The sequence below is a fragment of the Dreissena polymorpha genome, chromosome 4, assembly GCF_020536995.1.
Source record: "Dreissena polymorpha isolate Duluth1 chromosome 4, UMN_Dpol_1.0, whole genome shotgun sequence".
Taxonomy (NCBI): Eukaryota; Metazoa; Mollusca; class Bivalvia; order Myida; family Dreissenidae; genus Dreissena; species Dreissena polymorpha.
In genome coordinates this window covers 96910676-96931764 of record NC_068358.1, presented here as the reverse complement: position 1 = coordinate 96931764, position 21089 = coordinate 96910676, and the positions used below count along the sequence as shown (strand labels likewise).

The following is a 21089-nucleotide window of genomic DNA, read 5'->3' as shown; positions in this document are numbered from 1 at the left end:
GTTAAAGGCTATACCATAAATTTATTCTGCGTAAAATATACTTCAATTTGGATTTAAGAAAGTATTACATAGGAATTGACATTTCACACCACGAGTATTTATCACGAAGATAAAATAATACTGAATCAATGAATTTGAGAATTTAAAGTTTAAACAGTTCTCCTTTTTAGGAACACGAGTTGCTCCTTATGTCATACAATACGTGGCTTTATGCGGCTTACCACAAGATAAGACACTATCAGACAATAGAAAGCGACACTTAAAGATGATTTGAAATAATAAAACCCAATATTATACCATTGTAAACACAGTGTATGCTATAAATCTTTCCGTTCATTCGTAATTCCGTACTTATGTGCGATTTGTAACAAATTGCATATCAGTAGCCATTTAAATACCCATTAAAGTCGTTTTAATCCACAAAGGTTTAGTACATCTATTCCTATTGCAATTACACGCGCAGACCAATACATATAAGTAGATGCTAGGGTAAAATCAAGGTAAAGACATACATAATGATGCTCAATTTGTGCCTGTAATTGAAGCACTCTCAACTGGCTTGACACTTATTTCATAACCCGACTAGACTTTCCCTCGCGACGACTGTGAATTTTGTTGTTGAACACAATACCGGACAGGCTGGGTTTTCGGTTTCCATGCCACCACCAACAAACAGCATTGATTGTTCTAAAATTAAATGCCTTTCAGTAAAAATCAATATGTGAAAATTGAAGCTATAACTTCAAATTAGTCTCAACTATCATACAGCGTCTATGTTAATTAGGTTCGATTGCGGTGACATACTCCGGGTTCTCACACAAAGCAGCCTAAGGCCTGAAAGGACCTAATAAAGATCGAAATTCACACACGCACACAAAACTGTGTGTGGTCATTACTGACAAATTAATTGAAATGCATTCTGTGCGATACACGCAACTAGCATTCTGTGCGATACACGCCACTAGCATTGAATAATCATAAGAGTAACGGATATTTTAAATAACGACGGATTCTTAAGTGGAGAAGTACAGGTTGTATTGGTAGAAGATTCTAAGAACGACTTAGGTGTCGAACCCGTTACCGAATGATGCCTAGTCGGACAGCAAGTGAACGTTTGTAGTTTGTTGGATTTGATCCGTTACACTTACACGAATAACAGTTTATTGAGTAATTAAACTAAAACCATGACATGTGGCCACCCGGTTGAGTAAATATGCGAACCAGAAAAATCACTTAACACTTGTCATATTTCTAAAATATTGCGGCCAAATATGTTTGCTGACTTATGTTCTGTTTGCTCACATATCGAATAACACGTGTTTTAATCAGGATAACGTGAATGTAGTTTCGAGTTTATATAATCATACAATTGATAAGTTTAAAAACAATGTTGGAACCTACACGTATGTGAAAAAATCGCGTAAATTTACCGAATTACATTTCAATCATAGACTTGTCGACATCGCACAAACATTTGACGTACATGTATTTTACACGAGTAGCATGAGTTACGTTTACACTGGAGTTCTTAACGATTACAATAAATTAATGAAGTATAACAGTATTCGTGATATTAGGATTGAAATAAAAAAGCTGGGGTAGTGGACATTGCGTCCGCATTGGGATGACGACATGGATTATGTTATGTTCCCCCTTTGTGCGATCCGCCGCGAACGTTGCGACTTTTCGAACGACATTGGCCCTTTTCTTTGATTGTCGTCTTCGACACGATATGATGTGTATGCATATGTTGTGATACGCTTACTTTCGTTCGGTCCGATATGTTCAAGTTTTTTTACAATTACAGATGTCACGTTTTGACACGTTCTGATCTGTTCAGTTACAAATACAAACGTTCGGAGCAATTCAAATGGTCCAATTTTGTTTCTTGATCCGGATGCGGATCTTAATGCGGATCAAGTTTCCCATAGTAGTACCTTCTTGTTAGCTGCAAAACGTTATACTACGTCTATCAATCATTAAAGCAGTTCGTTACGTTACGATACGATTGCGGTTATGATATCTTAAATGATTTTATTGATGGTGTTCACATTAAGAGCCAAAATAGCGCAATAGACAAAACGTGGCATTTTAGTTTTCTCGCCTATAAGATCGACTTTGATCACATTAACTCACAAATACGTATTGATACGGTTTGTCGCGCTTTATTACGATACAATACGATATAAAACGATATGTATCCGTCGTCCACAAAGCGTCACTTAGCTGTTTGGTTTAGGTAAACACTACTTTTTTTAATGAAATCTTGACAAAACTTGCAAATAACAAATATAAACAAATTTGTTGTAGATTAGCATGGTTAAATTTCCATATTTTACCATGTGCACCCGTATGGAAGGGAAAGACCGCAAATATTATTCATCACCAGAGATGTTGCACGTGTTTAACAGAGAATTTTTAAAATGCAACATTTTTATATCTGTTTTGTACAAGTGTAAAGTGTAAAATGTTGTATGTTCCGATTCTACAAATGATTAAATGTATAAAAACAAACATGTAACTTCTTAAAACTACAGATCTGAAAATGAAGATAACGCATATATAAAGTCTACATCTTCATATACCTTATATTGTAGTCATAATAATAAATAAAATATAATAGATTCATCTGAAAGTAAGTTGATGACAAACTACATTAGCATATTAAATATCTTCTTAGTTGTACGATCGGTTTTAGTAAACTGCTACAAGTCTGCATCTAACAAGTGTACACTATACAATTGTACAGACTATAAGTTGACGAATCACAATTCAACATTTTACAACGCATTTTCAAGTCAACCGGTGTTAGGGTAAAAACTCCTATTAGTTTATTGTACTAATGCGGATTATGTTCGGTAGCTGGGGTATTTGAATACTTTTACTCTTGTAAAAATCGGCACTGAACGACGAGAGCCGAATTAGAATTTCTACGAGTTCGAGAAGTGTTTTTTTTGTAGTTGATGTTGACAAGTAGCCGTTCTTGGTCATTTTTCGTCACGAGGCAACCTTTCCCAACAAAATGGTACATAGTACAAAAATCGACCGCCGTTTAGGCACTTAATGGCTTAAACTTGTCGATGTAGGTGAGTTTCCTGTGTCAAGAGATACCTACCTTGTATATATCAGAAAAAAAAGTTTGGTCAAAATGATGAAATTTTTTTTATATGATATATTGATAATGTTAAAATGACTTGGCCACGCGCCCAACACCTGTATACCAGAAGAATCATTGTTTACATTTAAAATGGTTCCTGGCTAAGACGAAAATTTTTTTTGTCGCTTCCACGGCGTGAAGATTACATAATTTACAACTGTGCAAATATCAACTTGTAACCTTGCAAGATGTAAAGATACGCGATGACTAATCTAGACGTGTTTACATACTCACAGTGGAAATCGGCAGTTCGTTAAAGTTACTGCTGCAAATGTGTATACTTTAGCATTCACCTTTGTAAAAAAGCGTTAGAGTTGTGACAAAGTTTTGTGCGCTGTGTATGCGATTTAAAAATAAAAGTAAATATATATATTTACATTTTGAACATTTTTTGTTATTCATTGAACATTTAATTGGACAATGCACACGATGAACATTTGAGATGTATCAACCTTAAAAATTAGCATTGTTGAAAATTGAAACATTAAATATCAAACATTGTTTATTTGAACGGATATTATTTGACATGTATGTATAATCTATAATTGCAACATGGAACATATTAGCTGAATACTCAACACGTACAACATTTTTGGTGAAAAAATAATATCTTTCGGTCTTTCCCTTCCATACACCCGAGTTATTGCCCTTTTATTCTTCCTCAAAGCCGAAGTTGCCACTAGTTACCAGTGTCTATAAATTGATTCAAAATTTCACATAGAAATGTATTAGGTATTTTTCGATACATTTTGTTTGAAAGGTACTAGTTTACTGAGTATTTCGCAGCTTTACTGCAAAGAATCTATTAAATAATTTGTAATTTACATATTTTATAAGAATATCCAATATGTTTTCGTTGTACATACACTGTCAACAGTTAGGTGTGTTGGTTTGGTACAGACTTTCTTTTTAGTTAATCTTGACCGAAATATGCAGATATTGTATGCAATAATAGACTCGAGGTTATAATGGATAATACAAAAACATCAATACGCAATTATAATAAAGAAATCTGCTTACCATATATTCATCTTAAATATTCGTGTATTGTCCAGTTAGCACCCACAATGGCGTATTCTTCTGTGACATGTTATGTGAAAAAAAAGGAAACATTTGCCGTACGAGATGATTGCATCATGCATTAATAAGTAAAGATAATGCATATACATATGAACTCATACAATCTTGCGTTTGTGCAAGTATTTAAATAATGCATTTTATATGTTTACAATTACATGTATTTATAAATACCAATTAATAAAATATGAAGATGTCCTTTTCTGATTATTAATAAGCTCTTCTATAATACTCATCTCATATCAAAACGAACCAGTCAATGTCACGAGGCTTATTCCAAGATTTTCAATTTTGCGGTTTTATTCAAGCATACGATAGAAATGCTAATGGGAGTTAAATTGAGTCAGACTGTTTAAATCATAATTACATGTATGTTCAGATTTACCATATGGCTTATGTTTCACTAGCCTTGAGTTCGTTGAATTCGAACCTCGAAGACGTAGAATCTCCATCTTATGTTTTGAACCTCGAAGACGTGGAATAAATATCTTATGTTTTGAATACTATTTTAATCAACCGAATCAAGGAATTTGTTTTGAATAAGCAAGCATTTCAACATATTTAAAATAATTATATGCACTGCAAGTTACGTTTAAATAGTATCAACGAACACATAAATTTGAAGGTTGTATACCAACCTGCAAAATTGAAGGCTGAAGAAAAGTGCGCATGAAGATTACAGCGTCGATTATTTTCAAGTATGGACGGCGAATAACGCACAGCAGAAAAACAAAATACGGAGATAAAAATAGAAAATGCAAGTTATTCTAAATTGTAACCCATTGATACATTCAAGAAATGGTTGACAACCTCTTATTGAAGCATATTTTCATCAATCTTTCAATACTTTATATAAATGTATTAAAAAATGGATAATTGTGGAATAGAAAATTACATAACATAACATATTACTGTATTTATAAATTTCATCTAAGCCGTATGTAGCGTCAAATGATAATTGAAATAAAGCAAGCATTAATGGATGTTCTGAGAAAGAGAAACTTATAATGTAATTGCCTTTTAACAATTTTTAAATGGTTTCATATCGCGGACAAGTGGTCATACCACACAATTCTGCTGCTTGCTATGCTATCACTTACGGCGGCATAAAGGGGTCATAGGAAATATTTTATTTAACTATTTTCTATGACGTGCGCACGTCTTAGTTATGACGTGCGCACGTCGTAGCTATGACGTGCGCACGTCGTAGCTATGACGTGCGCACGCGATAGATATGACGTGCGCACGTCATAGTTATGACGTGCCCACGTCATAGCTTTGACGTGCGAACGTCATAGTTATGGCGTGCGCACGCCATAGTTATGACGTGCGCACGTCATTACTATGACGTGCGCACGTCATAGAAATAGTTAAATAAAATATTTCCTATGTTATATTATTTAACTATTTCTATGACGCACGTCATAGTTATGACGTGCGCAAGTCATAACTATGGCGTAAGCACGTCATAGCTATCGCGTGCGCACGTCATAGCCTTGACGTGCGCACGTCATAACTATGACGTGCGCACGTCATGTCTATCGCGTGCGCACGTCATAGCTATGACGTCAAACAAAATATTGCCTATGCCCCCTTTATGCAACTGTATGACGTGCGCACGTCATAGCTATGACGTGCGCACGTCATAAAGACTGTTAAATAAAATATTGCCTAGGTCCCCTTTATGCCACCGTAATCACTAGATTAAAACACGATATTGGTAATACAATGATAACTTGTATTGTAAAAATATTTTACTGTGACGATTTACTTTGTAGAAGTCTGTAATAAATGTTCGGTTTAAATAAAGTTGGTACCAATCATAACGTCATTTTTTAAAATAAGGTTATTGAAAGTTTTATTCTAAGTAGTTTTTTTCTTGCATTAATCGTGGATAGTATATAAAATGTATATGTTTGCGTATCTTGACGACACATTTTTCTGTCTAAAAATATTTCTTTTCATATTTAAGAAAACAATCAATCGAATTACGTCCGTTACAAATTGGATGCGTACAAATACAAATAATTAAGAATTTTCAAATGATAACACACATTGTCAAATACTCGTCTGTGAACAATCCATAGATTTTGCTCATATCTCGAGTTATACAACGCACTGACATTAGGCTCATATCTCGAGTTATACAACGCACTGACATTAGACTAATCCTAAGATAAGATGACCTTAAACAGTGCCCCAGATAATTATTTGGGAATTAGGGTTTTCACCCATTGATTTTGATAAATAGGGTGATTTCATTCTTGAAATAGGGTGAAATGAGATATAAAAATGCATACCATAAAACCAGTGCCGCTTTACTTCTGTTGAAGCTGCACACTTGTATTGATTCAATAAAACTGTTTCAACATTTACTTTAATAAACTGATGTTTCATAACATCTTATATCTTTGAAACTGTGCATAATATAAACGTTTAACTAAAAAAATGATAACACGAATGAATCGGCACTTATGGGCTTTTGCTTTCTTTGTTCGAAAACGTTTGCGATCGACTGATATTTTGGCGCAACAATCGCGGACATCTTTCGACCCCTCTTAGACTTTTTATTTCGCACCGTTATAGAAGCTGAAAGTACAGACGCTTTACAAAGACATGCACAATGAACGACGGATTAAGTCAGATTTATGTCGTCGTCAATAATTTGGTCGGACGCTTTATTTAACAATTAAAATCTAGACCGCAGAGTTTGGATAACTTTGACTTTTCCTGCTCCGTCAACCAGGCGCATGCTGAATGAAAGCGTCGCCCCATTACGATAATAATTCCAAAGAGAAAATACCGAAAATGAGCAAAGCATTTTCGATCGAAGCTATTGTATTGTACGCATCAAATTTGACGAATTTGCGTATAAGTAAAACCTTTTGCGTTTTAAATACGCATGATATTGTGTTTCTTTGCTTTTTTAAGCAATTTAATAGGGTGAAAGACGCAGATACGCAGCTTATCTGGGGCACTGCCTTAAATAAACACACAATTTGTCATAAAGCTCAAATTATACTGAATCCAGGCATTGCGATGTTTTTTTTGCAGATAATGAGATTTACGAACTATTTTAACATTCACAGAACAAATTATAGTTGTTGATGCTAAAGACAATAAAGGTCAGTGAAAAATATGCGAGTATGTAAAAAGAACATCTCTCTATAGTGCGAAGTTCATTTCTGAATTCAACAGAAACGTGCGCGGTATATAATTACACATTTATTCAAATAATTTATATTCTTATTGTTGCGCAAGTAAAAAATGGTAACATCTGTAACTTGAAACTTATGCTGTTCTCAGCATTGAGTATCAAGGGTCGTTTAAATGTTAAATATTTCACATACAATAAATCATCGGATTAATTTTACGGTAAGGAAAAAAGTAGTAGCCAAGTTTCAGCGTCATGATGACGACCCACATCATTAGCTTATTTTCTTTATATATGAGTGTACCTGTTGTGAGTTTAACAAAGATTAAACCAGAACATACTTATAATTAATGTATCGGTATCAATGAGCGTAATGTTAAATTTTCAAGCAAACAACATAAAACATATTTAATATTTTTCGCCGGAAATTTAAGGCTTTATTTATTTTTCATTTTTATTCGTTTTTATGTATTGACAGTTTATTGTTTATACAACAGACACTTGTCCTTGAGTATACATCACATGAATGTTATGTATATAACAAACGAGTGGTCAAGTGGCTAGTAAAATGTATAAAAATAAAGTACATTTTCATATACAAAATATAAGCGAGAGGTCTGTCCTTGTTATCATGTTAATCTACATAAAATGGTTGAGTACAAATGTGTTCTAATTGTCTAAGGATAATCATACTGGATATTAGACAAGTCTCTTAGTTTAAAGGCTTTGTTCACATTTAATGCACGATTGTTATTGGTTTGAGCATTTTCGGATTTTATTTATTCAATAAATTTAAACATATATGGCTTTTTCCAAAAGTAGTAATCAATGTACACATTTCTTATTTCTGTTTATTGTTTACATTCAATTACAAAGTGATATTCATCTTCGAGCATATGACAACTATTAAAATGTAAATCCTAATACGGAATTGGAGTCGGTTTTTGCCACTCCAAGCTTTCTCCCGGCCTCAACTTTCAGTCTATGTGAAGATAAACGAAGTCTACTTAAGACACATCTAAACTTGTTTGTTTTTGTACCTGTTTGGTAATGTTACATAAGTCCTAGTTCTAGACGAATTATTTAACTCAGTTTGCCAGTTTTATAAAAATTGGTCAGGTTATCGCAACTTTACCATAGACAAACATATTTTATCATCGCCATCGTTTTGATTTGGCCATTAATATTGAAATCCAAATAATTGCAAAAGGCAACATACAGAATTAACCCATTTTTTAACAATTGGTCTGCTTTCCATTTTTCTACACATAGTGTTGTACAAACATTTGACAGTAACGTGTAACTCCTCTACTCTGCCCCCTCCCCTGCGTCAACAATATTTTTACGAACGTATCATATAATGCAATTTATAAGTGGTAAATTGACGTATTTTTCTATAGTTGCAATGCATCAATACTTTCACATCGTGTGAATGAAAATCGATAACAAAAAATCATCATAAAATTATACATTTGCTGAGTCCCACGTCTATATTAAGTTACAGCACATGGTCTGTTGCAACACGCAACAGATTTGACAGACAACAGCAACAATTTCGCGATCTTATTAAAACTCGTTTTTTTTGTCGTGTATGTATAGTTAACCCATATATGCCTAGCGTCTAGAAAAAAGACCTTGGCAAACAGCGTAGACCCAGATGAGACGCCGCATGATTCGGCGTCTCATATGGGTCTTCGCTGTTTGCTTAAAGGAATTTCTGTAAGAAATATTCTAAATATAGAAATAAACAGACATCCTTTATTTTGGAAATAAATTGATCCAATTTAGAAGGATAGGAGAAACCACTAGGCAAAAATGGGTTAATGGTGTACTTTGTAGATGCGTACGAGGGGACTTGAAACAACACATCACTTGGATATAGAAAACGGTGTTGATCAGATTAATGAATAAATGTGATGAAATATACATGTACTGTAATAAAATTGCTACCGCGTTACTTTTTTTAAAAGGTTATTGTCAATCGACATATGGATTCAATTGCTCACCATTTACTTTCTTATCAGTGGATTATCTATTACCACATGGGGCGTTTATGGCGACAACGCGTAAAAGTACTTCCGAGTGCTCTTTTAAAGTAGGGAACACCGATACATGTGTAGAGAAAACTTATTTTTTTGACAATCGCCTTTTTTTTTTAATTTTCAACTTTAATCGCCAGCTGAAAGATTCAATCGCCATTGGCGATTTTGGCGATCGAAAACTCTGACATTAAATATCCTGACTTTTAAAAACAGTAGAATAATACTTTCTTTAAATAATTATTTAATAAAAGGGTAAACATTTTAGTTTTTTTGTCACTTGTTAGTCGCATATTAACGGCATGAAATGTTTTGTCAAGTACGCGTATATTTAAACCAAACGTACATGTACATGTTCGTAAATAAAAATCATACTATGGGGGATCACATCATATGTTTCCTCACATGGCTTACTATGACTTTATTTTTTGCACCATCGAAATATATAGTATTTCAATATGTTATTAAAACGCAGTCTTCTTTCGACACATTCAAACAACACTTTCAGTGCCGCCTCATGCAAAAATGGGTCCTGTGGCGCTTTGGCTAGCAAAGCTTAAGTTCCTCCTAAGATATTTTGCAATCTGGTCAGGAGCGGCTCCGTCCGCCATTAAAAACACAAAATTTGTTGGTCACACAAGTTTCATATATACAATAGGCTCATATACACACATGAGTCATATACACACATGACTTATATACAAACAAGGCTCAAAACCAACATGACTCATATACATGGCCCATGAACACACAAAGCTCATATACATACAGGGTTCATAAAAACACAGGGTTCATAAACACGCAGGGTTCATATACACACACATGGCTCATATATACACAAGGCTTATATACACGAAAGACTCATATACATAAAGGGTTCATATACACACAACGTTCTTATACACACAAGGCTTATATACACGAAAGACACATATACACACAAGGGTAATATACATACAGGGTTCAAATACACACGGCTCATATATACACAATGTTTATATACACGAACGGCCCATACACATACAGGGTTCATATACACACAACGCTGTTATACACGCAAGGCTTATTTACACGAAAGACTCATATACATTAAAGGCTCATATGCACACAAGGCTCATATACATACAATCATAGTATACATATAGGGTTCATATATAACAAGGGTTCATATACACACAGGGTTCATATACACACTGTGCTAATATGCAAACAAATGTCATATATACACAGGCTTCATATACGCACAATGCTTATATAAACGCGGTTCATATACACTCAAGGCTTATAAACACACAAGGCTGATATATACACAGGTTGATATACGTACACGGCTCATATACACACAAGGTTCATATACATGGAAAGTTTATATACACACAGGGTGCATATGAAACAGCACCGCATATATACTCAAAGCTAATATACACATACGGTTCATATAGACACAAGGTTTATATACACACAGGCATCATATAGACATATATATACACAGTGCTAACATACACAGATGGCTCATATAGAAACAGGGTTCACATACACACAAGGCTTATATACACACAGGGCTCACATAGACTCACGCAGGGTTCTTATAGACATAGGGTTCATATATACACAATGCTTAGCTAACATACACACAGGGCCCATACGGACACAGGGTTCATATACACACAGCGTTCATATAGACGCAGTGTTTATACACATACAGGGTTCATATAAGCACAGGGTTCATATACACACAGCGTTTATATAGACACAGAGCCGTATGTACACACAAGGCATCCTATAGATATAGAGACTAATATAGATAGAGGGCTCATATATACACAGTGCACATTTAAACACGCGGCTCGCATACATGCGATGTTGATGGACATCCAGAGGAGTGAAGGAACAGTAATTTAAGTCGAATATGAACACACTTGATGTGAAGAACTAAAATAATTTGTGGTCCTATAATGTAAACTTTCTTTGCAGACACTGCCTTAAAATACCAATCGTTTATTGCGTTGTAATCACCTTATAATTTACCGATCAAACCTATTAACTGGCAATTTTACTATTAAGCGTGTGCAACTTGATTAAACTAGTAATTATTACCCACTCTCATTCCTAGCAAGCGAGATTGGGCGAGGCTTGAATGCCGCAATCCCCGCACGCGGAAAGGTTGTGTGAGTACTTGACAGTGAGTACTAAAGAAGCAAGCGGCGTTCAATTTGATACAACATATAAATGATTTTAAGGTTCTGATCAAAAGATCAAAGAACGAATGATGTTTTGATTTCGTCCATAATCTGACCCGTTATATGAATATTTCGTTTTGCATTATTTTATGGAGACCAATTTGGTGGCTAGTGTGTATGAGAGCGCTTTATAAATGATATTAATGTTTTGAAACAGAAGAAAGTAAAATACAGAGAACGCTATTGCATCTAAATCTATTGTCTCTTATCATTGTTTAAAGTAACATTAATACTCAAAATCAATGAGCATTTCGTAAAATATTTCGTAAAATAAAGCTAAACAATTAAAACTCATTGTTCCTTATTGCCATTGTCGAAATATCAACGCCAGATGTGGTCTGGTAAAATTGATGTTTGTGGATACAAAATGCTGTTTTTATTATGGTTTAAACATGGTACCATTTTAGTGTTCCTGTGTCGTATGAATAGATCTATTCGCAGGAAATTAGCATGGAATTTATTGTGGTCACAAATAAATAAAAACGAGCATTTTGTATCTACAAAAATCTATGTAATCATACCACATCTAGCGTTGAAATTGTGGCTACTGCTATAAGGAGCACTTATTGTTAAGGTGTTAACTTTATATACGAAATACTTTACGAAATTTTCGTTGATTTTGAGCGTAATATAGACTTTAAATATTTTACAAATCGTTCGTCTTTAATCTTCGTTTTCTTTTAATTTAATTTAAAACGCTTGCACTACGAAATAAATCCATCAGTAGGTGTCAGTTTTTAAAGCAAAGACTGAAAAATATTCATTTATAAACACTCTTATCTAAACATTAATACAAATCAAACATGTATCATAAACTGAACACGTAAAATGGCGAATTAAGACGTGCGTTGTGCCAATTATTATCTTTAAGTGACTTGTTATGTGTCAAAATGAAAACATTTACAAATAATTAAAACATAAAATCGGACTGGCGGCATCGTATTACATACGAACAATACGGCCTATATGCATGTCTATTGGACTTTAATTTAAGATCATCATTTCGTGGGGTCCGTTCCACGCCTTTTATCGTATGCTATTTATAAATATTTCCTGGTAAAGGTAATTACTTAGTACAAATTTAGAGTTAAGAAAATACAGTGGGTTCAAATTGACGATACTAGGAAGTTTAAAAAGGAAACGTTTTCGAGTTTTAAATACATACATTACATTGAAGGTCGTAAATCAAAGTACGGACTTGATATCGCAATTTACAACGATGAGTACCCCTTTTCAGAAAATAAAAAATAGGTTAACAGAAATGGTAAATGCTAATAATTTTTATTGTTTCCAGTTTATACACAAAGTTATTGATTTTGACGCGACGTCCTAGTATCTATATTAGTGGTATTATTAATAAAAAAATTAATGACGTAACATCAAAGCTGAATGTGCGTAACAAAAATCATATCAGAAGATATACATTATAACAGAACGTCAAAAAACTTTCGATTACAAAAAAGTATACATGTATATGTAAGATGTTTCTTCCGTTCAATGCTGTATCATAAAATTGACTCTAATTGGGAGTTAAGAAAGCATTACATAGGAATTGACATTTCACACTATTTATTACGAAGATCAAATAAAACTGAATCAAGGACTTTGAGAATTTTACGTTTAAATAGTTGTCCCTTTAAAGGGATCTTTTCACGCTTTGGTAAATTGACAAAATTGAAAAAAGTTGTTTCAGATTCGTAAGTTTTCGTTTTAGTTATGATATTTGTGAGGAAACAGTAATACTGAACATTAACCATGCTCTAACATAGCCATTATATGCATCTTTTGACGATTTTAAAACCTAAAAATTATAAAGCGTTGCAACGCGAAACGATTGAATAATTTGGAGAGTTCTGTTTTTGTCGTTAAATTTTGTGAAACTACGAAGATTGCTTATATGAGGTATAAAATACGTCAAGAATGTGTACTCGGCGGAATAGCTCAGTAGGCTAAAGTGTTTTTACTTCAGGACTCTGGCAGGACTCCAGGGGTCACTGGTTCGAAACCTGCTCCGGGCAATGTTCTTTTCCTTTATTTAATTTTTTCTTTATTTTTTACTGGAGCTTTTACGATCCAATGTTTACATTTATCAATATAAAGCATTTAATGAATAAGTTAAAAAAATGCCAAAATCTGTGAAAAGGCCCCTTTAAGGAATACGAGCTGCTCCTTATGTCATACAATTCGTGGCTTTATGCGGCTTACCACCAGATAAGACACTATTATGCAATAGAAAGCGACACTTAAAGATGATCTGATATAATAAACCCAATATAATACCATTGTAAATACAGTGTATGTAAATCTATAAATCTTTCCGTTCATTTTTAATCCAGTACTTATGTGCAATTTGTAACATAGTCTATATCACCAGACATTTAAATACACATAAAGGTCGTTTAAATCCACAACGTTTTAGTACGTCCATTCCTATTGCAATTACACGTGCAGGCCAATACATAGAAGTAGATGCTAGGGTAAAAATCAAGGTAACGACAAACACAATCATGCTTAATTTGTGTCTGTGATTGGAACACTATCAATTTTGACGCTTATTTAAAAAACCGGCTAGGCTTTTCCTCCCGGCGCCTGTGAATTTGGTTATTGGACACACTACCGGACAAGCTGGGTTTCCGTGTCCTGTCAACCCCGACAGACAGTATTGATTGTTACAAAAATAAATGTCTTTCAGTAAAATCAATAGTTGAATTCCCATTTTAATCATTTAATTATTTTAATTGCAGTTCCCATAACATGCAGTTATTAAATTTGAAAACGAAATCGTTCAAGTAATTTAAGCAAACGCTTAACTTAAATGTCCAAATAAAGATTTAACATACTACGAAACAGATAAATCTAGATAATGTAACGTTTTTAATCGAAAGTCGGCGTCGTATTGAGGTCCTGTCGAGTATGTTTCCTGGATATAGAATCGGCAAACTTTAAGGTTATATAAGGTTGTCTTGGGATCAGATTCTAAGAACGACTTGGGGTCGAACACGTTACCAAATGACGCCCTGTCAGACAGAAAGTGTACGTTTGCATTTCATTGGATTTTATCCCGTTGCACTGACACGCATTACCCTCTTTTAGTCATGAAACTAAATAATTCGACATGTGGCCACCCGCTTGAGTAAAGATGCGAACCAGAAGAATCACTTAACACTTGTCATATTTCTAAAATATTGCGGCAAAATGTGTTTGCTGACTTGTTTTCTGTTTGCTCACATATCAATCTTGATAACGTGAATGTAATATCAATTTTATATAATCATATCATCAATAAATGTTACCCATTATTGGAACCTACAAATATGAGACAAAATCGCGTTAATTTGCGAATAATATTTCAAACATATACTTTTTCTGTTAACATCGCACACACATTTTACGTACAAATATTTCAGAGTTGGGTGAGTAACTTTTTTTAACGGAGTTTTTGACAAACACAATACATTAACAAAGTAATAAACTATAAGTGTTCCTACTGTTTAGCGATCCTCTGCGAATATCCCGACTTGCCGAATGCCAGTGGCCATTTTCTTAGAGTGTCGTCTTTGATACGGTGTGATGTGTGTACATAGGTTGTGATACGCTTCTTCGCGTTCCGTTCCGACATGTTTACGTTTTTACAATTACATATGTCAAGATTTTACACGTTCTGATCTGTTCAGATACAAATACATACGGCCCGTTCAAAGCATTTTAAACGAGTCCGATTGTGTTTCTTGATCCGATACGATCGAGTTCCCCGAAGTAGTACATTCTTGTAAGTCGCTAAACGTTATACTACGTTTATCAATCATTAAAGCGGTACGTTACGTTACGATACGATTGCGGTTGCGATATCTTAAGTGATTTTATTGATGGTTTACACATTGAGAGCCACGACTGGACCTAAATTATACAAAAGAGCGCAAAAGACTAAACGTGGTCTTTTTGTTATCTAGAATAAGATCGAATCTGATAACATATTGGTACGGTTTGTCGCTCTTTATTACAATACAATACGATATGAAACGATATGTATCCATCGTAGGCAAAACGTCACTAAGATGTTTGGATTAGGTTTACACTTTATTTTTCATTAAATTTAGACAAAACTTGCATTTAACAATACAGTGTTGAATAACATGGTAAATTTTCCATATGTGATCATGTTTACGCGAGTTATAATCCTGTTATTCTTTCTTAAAGCCGAAGTTTATAATTATGCAACTATTTACCTGGGTCTTTAATTTGCTAAACAACTCATACAGAAATTTATACGACATTTTCCTAAATATTTTGCTCCAAAGGTCTTAATTTACAGTGTATTTTGCAGATTTATTACACGGTATGTATTGGATAATTTTTAATTTACATATATGTTTAGTAAGGTACCCAACATGAATTCGTTGTACCGGTACATTCAGTTAAGTTTGTGGATTTGATACAAACTGTTTTGTCATTCAATATTTACCAAATTTACAATTATTGTGTACAACAATAGACTCGAGGATTTAATGGATACTAAGCAAACACCGATAAGCGTTAATTAATAAAGAAATCATTTTAACTTGAATATGTGTGTATTGTTCAGTTAGCACGCTTAATGGAGTATTGTATTCTCTGCGACATGTTATGTGCGAAAAAGACAACATTTGCCATACGAGATGATTGCTTCTCGCATTAATAAGTAAAGAAAATGCATAGTTATATGAAATCAGACAAAATAGTGTGATGCTAGTATTCATATATTGTATTTTTCTGTTTTCTATGTATTTATAAAAACAAATTCATGAAATATACCGATGTCCTAATCTGATAAACCTTTTTGACAGTCTCTTCTAAAAGCCTAATCTCATACAAAAACGAATCAGTCAATGCCACGAGGATTATTCCAAGATTTTACGGTTTTATTCTATCATAAGATAGAAATCCTAATGGAAGTTAAATTGAGTCAGACTGTTAAAATCATAAATACACGTTTGTTCATATTTACCATATGGCTTATGTTTCATTAGCCTTGTTGAAGACGTAGAATCTTTATCTAATGTTACGTATTCTATTAGAATAAACTGAATTAAGGAATTTATTTTGGAAAAGCAAGCATTTCGATAAATGAAAAATTTATAAATGTACTACAAGTGACGTTTAAAAAAAGTATCATCAAAGACATCAATTTGAAGGTTGTACAGCAAACTGCAAAGTCGAAGCCTGAAGAAAAGTGCACACATAAAAAACAGCGTCGATTATCCTGTCAATATCTCAATTAACGACGGCGAATATCGCACGGAAGAGAAACAAATTAGTGATCAAAATAGAAAATGCAAGTTATTCTTAAATTGTGCCACATGCAGGATATGGATTTTTACCTCCTAATGAGGCCTATTTGCTTCAATATTTCAACCCATGTTTAAATATATATATATATATATATATATATATATATATATATATATATATATATATATATATATATATATATATATATATCTAATTGATAAGTTTGAGATCGAACATTGCATTACATATTACGGTAGTTACAGATTTCAGCTATGCAGGCATTAATGGATGTTCAAGGGAAGAGAAACTTAAAATATAGTTGTTGATGCTAAAGGACAATGTAGGTCAGTGCTTAATATGCGAGTATGCACAGGCACTTTGCATTAGCTGCCTCCAACCCAGCTGCTGCCCGTCCAGAACCCCTCCTCATTGTCAACGTAGTATACGCACTAACACGACAAGACACAAAAATAGTCAACATTTTTTTAAGTATGAATGGAACATAGTGCGAAGTTCATTATTAGAACCGAACAGAAACGTGTGCGGTCGGTAGTGAAAAATTCATTAAAATAACCTATTTCCCATACAGCTATTTTGCGCAAAGTATATATTAAACACGTCTGTAACTAAACACGTAAGCTGTCCACAGCATTGAGTATCAATGGTCGTTTAAATGTGGCTATTCCTACAAGTTTTGGTCAATATTTGTTTAATGGACGAACTTGAGTTATTCACATTTTCAGACGTCTCCATGTATGTTGAACACTTAAAAGTATGAAAGTTGAAATTTTCCTCCATATAAGGTGAAAACTGCGGATTAAGAGGTAGCAATGAAAAAAGGACATCTTTTTGAATGATTAAAGACGGGTTCTTGTGATGAAATGAAAACAAGTTAAATTGATTATCATCATGGTGCAAACTGATAAATAGCTTACCTGTCGTACCACAGAAGTGTAAGGTTATTTACTAAACTAAAAAAGGTTCTATAGTACTATAAAAAAAGTGTATTAATTGTGTGGGTGTGACTCATTGTGTTGTATTATCTCATAAAAAAATAGCGTAACGCTCTTACAAAAAAGATATACACATTATGCATCCTTAAATAATGGCATTGTTTCTTAAATAAAAGCAATGAGAGACAAGCACAAACCGCTCAACCTGTATACATATAATCGAGACTAGTCCGGATAACACATTTTCAAGAATAGTTGTAATGTAAAAAACAAATTTTAGACTACCCAATAATGGTGTTCTTTTTGTTTTGTAGAAAACACCTGCTATTGTTGTTGTTGTTTTACACGTACATTAATATTTTTGACGTATTTTCATTCATGTAATGTATCGGTTTTCAGAAATGTTTCTACTGCTTATTTTACCAGTCATCAACGAATTTAGCATAACTGTTGTAAATGTTAACAGCATATTGATGTTACCTATCAATAACCCATATCTGTCCACTATTGGTTGTGTGACTGACTAATTCTCTGTTAAAAGCGCCATTTACTGCGTCAACAGACCAATTGTTTGTTGTTGATGGAAATTTTCCACTTTGCTCACACTATAGACAGAATCGCCACAGAGATCGACTTGACTGTTAGGTTGCAATTAGAATTGAACGATTAATATCCGCGATCGAATTAAAGAAAAGTAATGCTATTGGGACACATACCTTCGTTGCAAACATATATAATTAAAGGACTTGTCAATGGATAAATACAGCGTCTTAGTGAGGACGATTCTTCTATATGGACACTGGACAATCTCCGCGAATAAGTAACTTAAACGTAGGACAATGTCCATTGAACAATAGTCAAAAATAGAAGTATTCATGTTTTATATATCAGAAGATAACATAAATAATTACATAATGTGTTGTTTGGCTGACGTTTCAATTTAATATTAATAGTACAAACTAAATATAATTACCTTTTACAGTATTATTATTTAGCGTATAAACATGACCAATATTCAATAATTTAAGCACCAGTCCATACAATCTTTCTGTAACATTTGTCATAAACAAATTCTTTGTTTCCATTAACTGGAAAGAACTAATTGTTGGTCTTTACCTTGAATTTTTTATTTGCACTCCAGGTTGGGTTTTCGATCATTGTTTAGACTATCGATAATATTCGCAAAATTAACTTGAAAGAAATCATTAAAACAGGGTGAGCCTTTATCACCATTATTATTTATATGGTTCGTAAACTATATCTATGACTATTTGTATAATGATTCACCTGAATATGTAAATCTCGACATCATAAAGCTATTAACGTTCCATTTACTGACAAAACAGCTTAAATCTGTTACTCATTTATGGGACTCCAGCGTCTTTCGGATATGTTAATGGAATATTGTAGCGAATGGCGCATATCTGTGAGAACCAGTAAGACTGTTGTTATGTTTTTTTTTAAAAGGCAATACAATATTGATGTTAAATATAATAATATATGGATCGAGTTAGTTAATAAGTTTACTTATCTCGGTGTTACAGTGTCCTCGAACGGCATTTGTTTTTCAAGTGCGGGCAGGGATTCTTATCAAAACAAGCGTTTAAAGAAATGTTTCCTCTAAACAACACTTGAATACAATTTTATTAGTATCTCTGAAAAAACGCTATAATTTTGCAAATATTGATGTGGGAAGCGGACAACGACAGCGAGCGAGGCCTGGTATTGTAATGCGCATGGGGGTTAGAGGGTTAGGGTAAGGGTTAGGGTTAGGGCCTTACCCCTAACCCTTACCCTAACCCGACCCCTAACCCTAACCCTTACCTAACCATAACCCAGGGTTATCTCCACTATACTAGGCCTCGCTCGTTGTCGTTGCCCGCTACCCTATTGATTTACGGTACTGATATTTTGAGATTCCATCCAGCCCCGACATAGAGAAAGTTACTAGTATTGTACAATTTATAAAACAGACATTGTCTATTCGACCACAAACTGTCTCCGCGGCAGTGTATGGCGAGCTGGGTCCTTTTTATTTAGAGTGTGTGAGAAAGATGCGTATCATGAAAGTTTGGTTCAAAATAAAGCAGAATCCAGATTTCTTAGTTACTAAAATGTTGCAAGATTCAGATGACGTTGATATGCATTTTACTAACTGGGGCATTAAACTAAACATATTTCTCCTGGTGTTATTGTATATATTTTTTATTATAAATCTGAGATAACTACTAGTGATGTTCATTGTATATGTCAACGTATAAAGGATATCAGTTCAAAAGTATGGGTAAGTGATATTGATAACTTGGCAATACTTGATACTTATCGTTTATTCAAATCAAATTTTGAAAACTATTTATATATTGTTGTAAATGTTTATAATGTAAATGTAATTTTCTTGACAAGACTTCGCTGTTCTCCACAATCACTATCCATTGAAGAAGGTCGATAAAGAAATATTTCAAGAAGTGAAAGAGTATGTACACGGTGTAATATGGGTGTTCTTCAGAATAGGAAGACTTTTATTAACCTGGCTTAAATTACTACAATGGCCTTTGATCTAAGACCAAGTCAAAATAAGTATTAAATATATATGTATAGTGTGTTTTGTTGTGTTGTTTTTGAACAATTTCGGAAAGTAATCTCACCACCGTTGGTCTAGTTTCTGTTGTCTACGTGTTGGTTTGACTTTTCATATGTTATTGTTCTCAGCATTCGTACAACTATTTTTTTTTTTTCATGTTCATTATATATACCATACTTTTCATTACCATATTGAGTAAGCATTTATTCACATCGCCATTACATGTTTGTCCGTATGTTGTTTGGCTATAGACAATCCCAGAATCGATAAATTGACCGCCGCCATATTGGCTATCACGTGACCCCGCCGCCATCTTGGTACTGAAGAATTTGACAGATAACAGCGTTCTACATTGGTGACATGTAGAACGCTGTTAACTGTAAAATTCTTCACGTAATGTTTAAGGCCGAATTTGTTGTATTTGTTTTAAAAGAAATCCTTTCAGTTATGCCTTAGCTTAAAACACAATTATTTCTTTCTTAAATTTTATTATTCGAAGATAATTATAAAGGTCATTTACGCAGTCTGAAGTAAACTTTGTGATTTTAGCGTTAATAATTTCGCAGATGTTAACTAGCGAAATTTTAAAAGATATATGACCGAGATGTAAAATTTCTTTG

General features: G+C 33.7%; 1 protein-coding gene across 3 annotated transcripts in view; it reads right to left on the bottom strand.

Annotated features, from left to right (window-relative positions):
* The window catches only part of LOC127879501 (uncharacterized), a 58968-nt gene that overhangs the window by 24692 nt on the left and 13187 nt on the right, over positions 1-21089 (bottom strand). Inside the window, exon 1 of one of the 3 annotated variants that reach the window (XM_052426362.1) lies at positions 15156-15281. The exons of the other annotated variants lie outside the window; for them this stretch is intronic. The gene's annotated coding sequence lies outside the window, so the exon portion shown is untranslated. Of the gene's footprint in view, positions 1-15155; positions 15282-21089 lie in introns of those variants that run through there. 3 annotated transcript variants of the gene reach the window in all.